Source organism: Neomonachus schauinslandi, chromosome 2 (genome assembly GCF_002201575.2).
Source record: "Neomonachus schauinslandi chromosome 2, ASM220157v2, whole genome shotgun sequence".
Classification (NCBI taxonomy): domain Eukaryota; kingdom Metazoa; phylum Chordata; class Mammalia; order Carnivora; family Phocidae; genus Neomonachus; species Neomonachus schauinslandi.
This window is the reverse complement of record NC_058404.1, coordinates 193,266,126-193,274,577: the sequence shown is the minus strand read 5'-3', so window position 1 is coordinate 193,274,577 and position 8,452 is coordinate 193,266,126. Positions and strand designations below refer to the sequence as shown.

At 38.9% G+C, this 8,452-nt stretch overlaps 1 non-coding gene across 1 annotated transcript; it reads left to right on the top strand.

Annotated features, from left to right (window-relative positions):
* The first annotated feature begins 6,832 nt into the window (after nucleotides 1-6,832).
* LOC123324233 lies at nucleotides 6,833-6,965 on the top strand. Its single transcript, XR_006539713.1, has one exon. It is a non-coding gene; the product is annotated as a small nucleolar RNA SNORA63 (small nucleolar RNA).
* The last annotated feature ends 1,487 nt before the right edge of the window (nucleotides 6,966-8,452 follow it).

The following is an 8,452-nucleotide window of genomic DNA, read 5'->3' as shown; positions in this document are numbered from 1 at the left end:
GCTAATATCAATTTTAAAAGAGGTAGAAAATATGAACAGTTCAGAAAGGTAGATAAAAGTATTCCAATTAAGAGAGAAACCTGCTCTAATCCCTTGATAACTTTCTATCTAACCTTTAAATAGAAGAGACTTCCAAGATTTATTCCAGTTTCTAAATGGTATAGGGTAGCTTCTCCACTAGTTTTAGGAATAAAGTGTAAGTATGATATCAAACTTTATAAATGTAATACTAAGAAATTGAAACATATTTATTTTACCTCTACATATACATGTTAAAACTTGAAAAAAAAATAGCAAATGAAGTTCAAAAAAATACCAAAAAACAATACACCATTACCAGGATTACAGATGGTTCAGTATGAGATAACCCATGTTAATAATTTATCTGACAAAAAAGATCAAAAGAGAAAAATATGACACTTTCAATAAGGCAACTAAAAACTTATTCTACAAATTGACACTAAAAACCCTATATAACAGAAATAGAAGAAAACCATTTAATATAAGAAAGACTTTTCCAATAGCAAACATCAAATTAAATGAGACATACTCAGTTACTTTAATTAAAGTTAATCATAAGGCAGAAATGTCAGTTATTACATTATTTTGGAGATTTTGGCTAATGCAATAAGAGTAAAGAATATCAGTATAAATGTTAGAAAGTAAAATAACCTTTATCGGAATGTTATATGATTGAAGACTTTAGAAAGAAAATAGGAAGGAAAGAAGGAAAGAAGGAAAGGAGAAAGGAAAGCTCTGGGGATGGGGAATCAAGTATTAGAATTAATTAAGCTGGTAAGGTGCCTGGATCCAATATAAATACACAAAATTAATGTTTTGCCTTTATGTTAGTGATATCCTGGTAGAAAAGGAAATGAAAAAACATTGCAATGAACATAACCTACAAACACCAAAGAATAAATTTAGAAAAGAAAACCACAAGATCTATATGAAACAACCAAAATCTTTTTTTGGACATAAAGTAAGACCTGAGCTAATGGAGAGAAAGCATTTGTTTCTGGATAGGGATAACTAATATCATATAAATGTCAATCATTCTAAAAATTAACGAACATATGCAATTTTAATTAGAATACTATTTTAACTTGACTACAACAATTTTAAAATTAATATAGCAATAAATATCTTTGAATAACAACAACAAAAAGACAAAGATTAGATTAGTAAGGAAAGAAACATCTTTTCCCAGATATTAGAACTTTGTATAAGGCCATGTAATTAAAACCATATAGATATCAGCCAAGAAAAACCAAATCAATCACAGAAAGGGAATATATAAAGTCCAGAAATCAATGAAACTCTGTATTAAATATGTGGTAAAATAGCATTTTAATACCATAAAAGATAATATTTTATTAATAAATAATGCAAACATAATAATTATTCATCTGGGAGGAAATATGAGTATAGAAAACATTCCAAGTGGGTTAATGTTTAAATATTTTAAAAACCTAAACTATTAGAAAAAGGTGGGAAATGAAGAGGGGGAAGTCAGAGGGGGAGATGAACCATGAGAGATTATGCACTCTGAGAAATAAACTGAGGGTTCTAGAGGGGAAGGAGGTGGGTGGATGGGTTAGCCTGGTGATGGGTATTAAAGAGGGCACGTATTGAATGGAGCACTGGGTGTTATACGCAAACAATGAATCATGGAACACTACATCAAAAACTAATGATGTAATGTATGGTGATTAACATAACATAATAAAATAAAATTTTTTAAAAAAGGTCCTCAGCATTATTAAAGAAATTCAGAATACATTAAAAACAAATTTGACTATAGTGAATTTATGTTTTTGAAAATGCTAAAGCTATAACAGGATGGGAAGAATATTTGAAATATACATGACAAAGATTTGTTATTCTTATATTTTTAAGATTTATTTATTTATTTATTTTTAGAGGGGGGGAGGGGTAGAGGGAAGGAATCTCAAGCAGACTCCCCACTAAACGTGGAACCCAACAAGGGGCTCCATCTCAGGACCCTGCGATCATGACCCTGAGATCATGACTTGAGTGGAAGTCAAAAGTCAGACACTTAACCAACTGAGCCACCCAGGCACCCCTAAGATTTGTTATTCTTCATCTGCAAATAGTACCGTGAGACCAATAAGAAGTACACAAATCATCTAATAGAAACATGGGTAAGATATTTTAAAACACAGTTCTCACAAGATGAAAAACAAATTACTAATAAACATAACAGGCTAGTCAACCTGTTCTATAAGTCACAATAAGAAACTACTTAGCCTATGGGCTTTGCAATTTTTAGACCATATAACCCAGAATTGGTGAGGATGTGAAGGAACAGGCCATCCTCAACATTGGCCAGACTGAGAATTGATTACATCAGAATGGAAGCTTCCCATGAACCTGAGAAGAGGCTCCTTTTAAAATCAGTCCTTTCATACCAGATGAGTATCTTATTCTACTGAATTATATAAAGCCCTAATCAGTAGTCCAAACATTTGTTTCTTGTTTTTTTTTTTAAAGCGATCAAATAGATATGAGTTTCAAATAAGCCTGAGGAACTGGCTCTCAAACACATCCAAAGCCTTGCAAGAATCATGTCAGTGCTGACTTACCGTCAGTGACTGCCATGATTAAGACAAAAAATGATGTAAGACTCATCCTCAGAGGGCTGGGGGGGCAAGTCAGACTTGTCACCTGAGATTCAGCTTTGAACTTGCAGATGTGTCTAAGAAGAGCACATTATTGCAGACAGAAAGACCTAAATTGGAGACCCACTTTGGCCTTCTCTATGGGAAATAATAATGGTTTCTATTCTATTCAGCAATGTTTGAAGTTTAAGAGATGAAAATGTACAGGAATATGATATGCACATGTTATATACACTTAGATATAATCTTATGAATAATAAATATTTAACACATTACATGAACACACAGTTCTGGGGGGTTCATGTATATTAATTTGTTTAGTTCCTTACAAAAATGCCCTGTGAAGTAGTTGCTTTTGTCATCTCTATTCTACAAATGAGGAAACTGGGGTAAACAGATACTAAGTAGTTTCCCCAGGGCCACAGCGGTCCCCAGGACCAGAGCTGGGATTTGGCGCCAGATTTAGACCCTTCAACACTATGCTGTATTGCCATATTGCTTCACTGCAGCTTCCTGACATAAATCTACATTTGTTGTATTTGCAGAAACTAGAATCTGAAAATTTTTTGTGATTCTTCTATTGAGGGAAATATTTCATCATCTCCATCTCCTCCCTGTCTGTTAATTGAAATTTTATTTTTGCTATAATCTATCCCACCTTTCATACTGAGAGCAGCTTTTCCCTGTTTATGGAAATTCCATATATTTTTAAATCTATCTTTCCCAAAACTATGCAGGCATACCTTGTTGTATTGAGTTCTGCTTTATTGTGCTTCACAGATAATTTTTTTACAAATTGAAGGTCTGTGGCAACCGTGCATGAAACAAGTCTATTGGTGCCATGTTTCCAAGAACATTTGCTCATTGTGTCTCTGCAACACATTTAGAGAATTCTCGTAGTATTTCAAACTTTTTCATCATTATTATATTTGTTATGGTGATCTGTGATCAGTGATTATGACTCACTAAAAGCTCAGATGATGGTTAGCATTTTTTGTCAGTAAAGCATTTTTTAATTAGGGTATGTAATTTCTTTTTTAAGATGTAGTGCTATCTCACATTTAATAGACTACAGTGTAGTGTAAACATAACATTTATATGTACTAGGAAACTGGAAAATTCATTTGATTTGCTTTGTTGTGATATTTGCTTTCTTGTGATGGTCTGGAACAGAACCCACAGTATCTCTGTGGTGTACTTGTATAAATTGCAAACTCAACTATCAAAATCAAAGACATCAAACTTTGAGCCATTCTGAGTGTTTCCACCTGAATATACTTACTCTCTCTACTATTTTTCTTTGAGAGAAGGACATCCAGTGGCTTCTAGTTGATGGAAAAGGGAACTGATACTCATGTGACTTTGTAAAACAGTGGAAAGAGTAGCGGGAGGCAAGCAAAGTTTTAGCACAAGGTTATTTTGTCACTGTTTGTTATTTGTTTTTTGTAGGTTTTTTTGTTTTGTTTTGTTTGTTTTGTTTTGCTCTGCTTTCATTTACCTCATTGATTCACCACTGCATAAAATATATGATTTAATTTACAGGAATTTGGTTTGCAAAGCGTCCTTCAAGAACATACCTTTTGTAGCATGAGGTAAAGCTGTGGAGACACTTTTGGTAACTGAAGAAGCAAATAACCAACTTAGAGATAAATCACTGATGCCTTTGCTTTTGTGTCTCTGTCCTTGATTTGGCAATTTTTCTGCTCATTAGTCCTTTCCTCCTGAGGATGAATGAGATCAGAAGGAAGATCAAGCCCAAATCAGTCAATTACATCTACCTGTCAGCAACGGAAGGGAAGGATGGAAGCCTGATGTGCAAGGATTCAGAGACAACATGAGGGATTATCTGGGGATTTCCATTACCCAGTACTTCCTCTTTCTATGAACAGGAATAATTGAGAATCCAGCCTGGATTCTGGAGCTGGATGGCACCCTCAGGCTAATCTTGCCCAATCTTCTCTATTTATAGATGAGGAAACTCAGAACCAGAGAGGATCATTTGTCTGCCCAATGACGCACAGCTTGCTGATGGCAGATGTAGTGACCCCCAGATATTCAGCTTCTACCTTGGAGTTACATGAAACAAAATTCGAATTCCATGTTAGTCACAGTACAATTTCACTTAAAATAACCCATGGGTTACTTTATTATAATATTTTCAAAGTAGGTAAAGTCTCAAAAGAAGTAGGGTATGATGGGAAAACCACTAGGAATCAGAGGGCCTAGGTCTAATTATGGCTTAATGCTATGTAGAGTTGTGTTATATGGGGCAGATGCCCTAACGTCCCTGGGCTTTTGTTCTTACCTACCAAAAAGGGATAATTATCCCTACCTTGACTATCCTCACAGAGTTTGGGAGAGGGTCAAAGGATACAAAATAATAATAATAGTAATAGTGGGGGAGCTGTCTATATGCCATATAGTGTTAAGTACTCCACATGCATCATTTCTTAACCCTTTTGACAACTTTATGACTCAGGCAATGTTGAGGAATTGGAAACTAAAGCTCAGAGAGGTTAAATAATGTGTTCAAGGTCACATATATAATCATATGGGAAGTATTTTGTTAATTTTAAAGTAAATTACAGTGTGTGTGTGTGTGTGTGTGTGTGTGTTGCAGTGGTGGGGTGCTCCCTCTATTAGTGCTGACACAGGTGATGTTCACTGCTGTGAACCTGATACCCGCCCTGGATTCTAGATTCTGGTTCACCTGAAGTGGAGACAGCACTTTGAGAAGCAGTTGAAGATAGGACTTCTCAAAATGAATGAGTCAGGGAAGAGTGTGGAAGATTTGTGCAGTTAGGTGATCCTTTTAGCTTTTAGCCTGGGGAAATAGCTAACCATGGACCAATTTGGGGAAGAGGGATATTACCTGGGGTACCATTTATGAAAGATCAATCAGTTATCTGAACCTAAGACCAATGGACACGTGTGTGTGTGGGTGGATGTGTATGTAAGTAAGATAACGTGTTTGAAAGCTTTGACCAACATGAGGACCCTTTGTGTGGTTCTTTGGCTACCTTGAGCATGTTTTGGGGTGAGTCACTAGAGAATAAAGGAAAGGAAACTGGGATGGGATTCTTCTCTTGGTCTAAATGAATATTTGTCAACAGCAATTTTCTAGGAGATGATTTACATGTCATAGATTGTCAGAGTGGGAAAGACTTCAGAAAATAAAGCTCTATCATCCATCTTAATTGTAAGATGGGTTTTTACAATGGCCCCTCCCTCCTTTGCCCAGTGTGCTTCTTAAACCCAGAGCCCTGAAGCATTTTCTGATAAGAATCCAGGCTTCTATCAGGATTTAGGTATTGCTTATTTCCCCATCCTTACATTCGTTCACTGAGGTGTTCTCCCAAAAAGCATTCACTGAGTACCAGTGATGTCAGGCACTGTGCTGGGCATGGCAACTACTAAGCTGAGTAATGAAGATTCTCTGCCTTCAAGGAAGTTATTGCTAGCATATAAAGGTGTAGATAGATAATCATTGTCTAGTGTGGAAAACGTATACCCAAAAGCTAAATCTGGAATGCTGCCTATTTTGATAAAGAAAATTTTACTGGAACACACCATGCCCATTTGTTTGCATATTGTCTATGGCTGCTTTCAAACTATGATGTCAAAGTTGAGTAGTCATGATCGGGTATGACTTGCATATCTCCCTACAGAAAAAGTTTACAGACCCCTGATCTGAAGGACAGAATGCCTTTCACAGCATTGGGAAGGGGAGCAGTAAGTCTGTATATATCAGTAGCGCTTAAACCCAGCTACACAGTAGAATCATCTAAAGAGCTTTTAAAACATTGATACCCGTCTCCTAAAAAGATTTGAACTCAATGGTATGCCAAGGTTGGTTGTGTGTTTTTTTTTTTTTTTTAACATTCCTAAGGTGATGCAATCTTAGGATGCCAATGTGCAACCAGGGTAGACAAAGACTCTTCTAGAGAAAGTGACATTTTGACCAATGGGACCTGACGTAAGAATAGTATGTACCAGGCTGGGGGGGGTGTGAGAGTTTTCTGGGGAGAAAGAAAAGCACGTGTAGATTGTATATAGCCCATCTGGGGATCCTCAATTAGTTCTATAGAGAGGGAGCTGGCTGGGAAGAGGTGAGTCCAAAGAGACAGAAAGGACCTAATCATGAAAGTTTTTATATACCCTGTTAAAAATGTTTGGAGTTCATCTTAAAAAAGCATGGAAAGTAGTTACAATGTAGCTGTAAAGTGCTGCCTTGTCTTTGCCCCCTGCTCAAAATAAAGCTGTTACCTTTCTAGCCCTGTCCGCCATGGTGCTTAGCAGGCAGGGATGCATGGTCTCAGACATGTTTACCAAGTAAAACACTGACTTGAGGGGCGCCTGGGTGGCTCAGTCATTAAGCATCTGCCTTCGGCTCAGGTCATGATCCCAGGGTCCTGGGATCGAGCCCCGCATCGGGCTCCCTGCTCAGCGGGGAGTCTACTTCTCCCTCTCCCACTCCCCCTACTTGTGTTCCCTCTCTCGCTGTGTCTCTCTCTGTCAAATAAATAAATAAAATCTTTAAAAAAAAAAAAAAGCATGGAAAGTATGTAACTAAAGGGTTTTAATCAGGGATGGTAATGTGGTTGAATTTGCCTGACAATGATGTTAGCAGCTGTATGGGGTTGAGATGGAACACGTCTGGGAAGGCCTCAGGCAGGGGTTGATGCTGTAAAGAGGTGGAGGCGGGGCGAGAAGGTAAGAGGCCAATCTCGGATCCCACTGAGACCCTCTACCAATTGCCTGAGTTAGGACTGAGACCCAGTGCCCACGGCTGGGTGTACTGTTGGAAGCTGAGATGGGGACCTACTGTCACTCAGCAACTTCCGGCCTTAGCTCTTCTTTGCCCCAATTCTATCTTTTTTTTTTTTTAAAGATTTTATTTTTTTTATTTATTTGACAGAGAGAGAGACAGCGAGAGAGGGAACACAAGCAGGGGGAGTGGGAGAGGGAGAAGCAGGCTTCCCGCGGAGCGGGGAGCCCGATGCGGGGCTCGATCCCAGGACCCTGGGATCATGACCTGAGCCGAAGGCAGACGCTTAACGACTGAGCCACCCAGGCGCCCCCCCCCCCTTTTTTTTTTTAAGATTCTATTTGTTTATTTGAGAGAGAGAGAAAGAGAGCAAGAGATAGCAAGCATGAGTGGGGTGGGTGAGGGGCAGAGGGAGAAGCAGGCTCCCCGCTGAGCAGGGAGCCCAGTGCAGGGCTTGAACCCAGGACCCTGGGATCATGACCTGAGCCGAAGCCAGGCACTCAACCAACTGAGCCACGCAGGGGCCCTGCCCCTCATGCTATCTGACAGAGTCTTGTTCCCACACTCCACACTATGCTGCTCGAGGGAGAGACCATGTTCTGGCCACCTTGGACCTTCCTTCCTCTCTTTGTGTGCCCAGCAGAGGACATTTATACATAGGAAGTGCTGAAGAATAATCTATTACACAACGAAGCCATCTTGTTTTGAGTAAGGAAAGTGGTGGCACAAGACCAGCCACAGAGCGAGGAGCAGCAGGAGTGTGACCTGACTTGGGTATGGGACAATGGTGTCCTGGGAAGCTGTCTACCTTAGTTAACACGCGGCTCAGAATGCCTAACTTCTGCTGCCTACATTGTGCATGACCACCAGCGCTTACCTCGCCAGAGACACCACAATAAGTTTGTGAGGTCAAAGTGGATGGTGCCAGTGCCAGCCCAGTGTTGGGCAAACTGGTACTCCAAGACAATCAGCTTTCACTGGGAACAATTTAGCAACAGTCCCCAGCAAGTGCCTTTAATCCCGTCCTTCTTTCTTCTCTTTC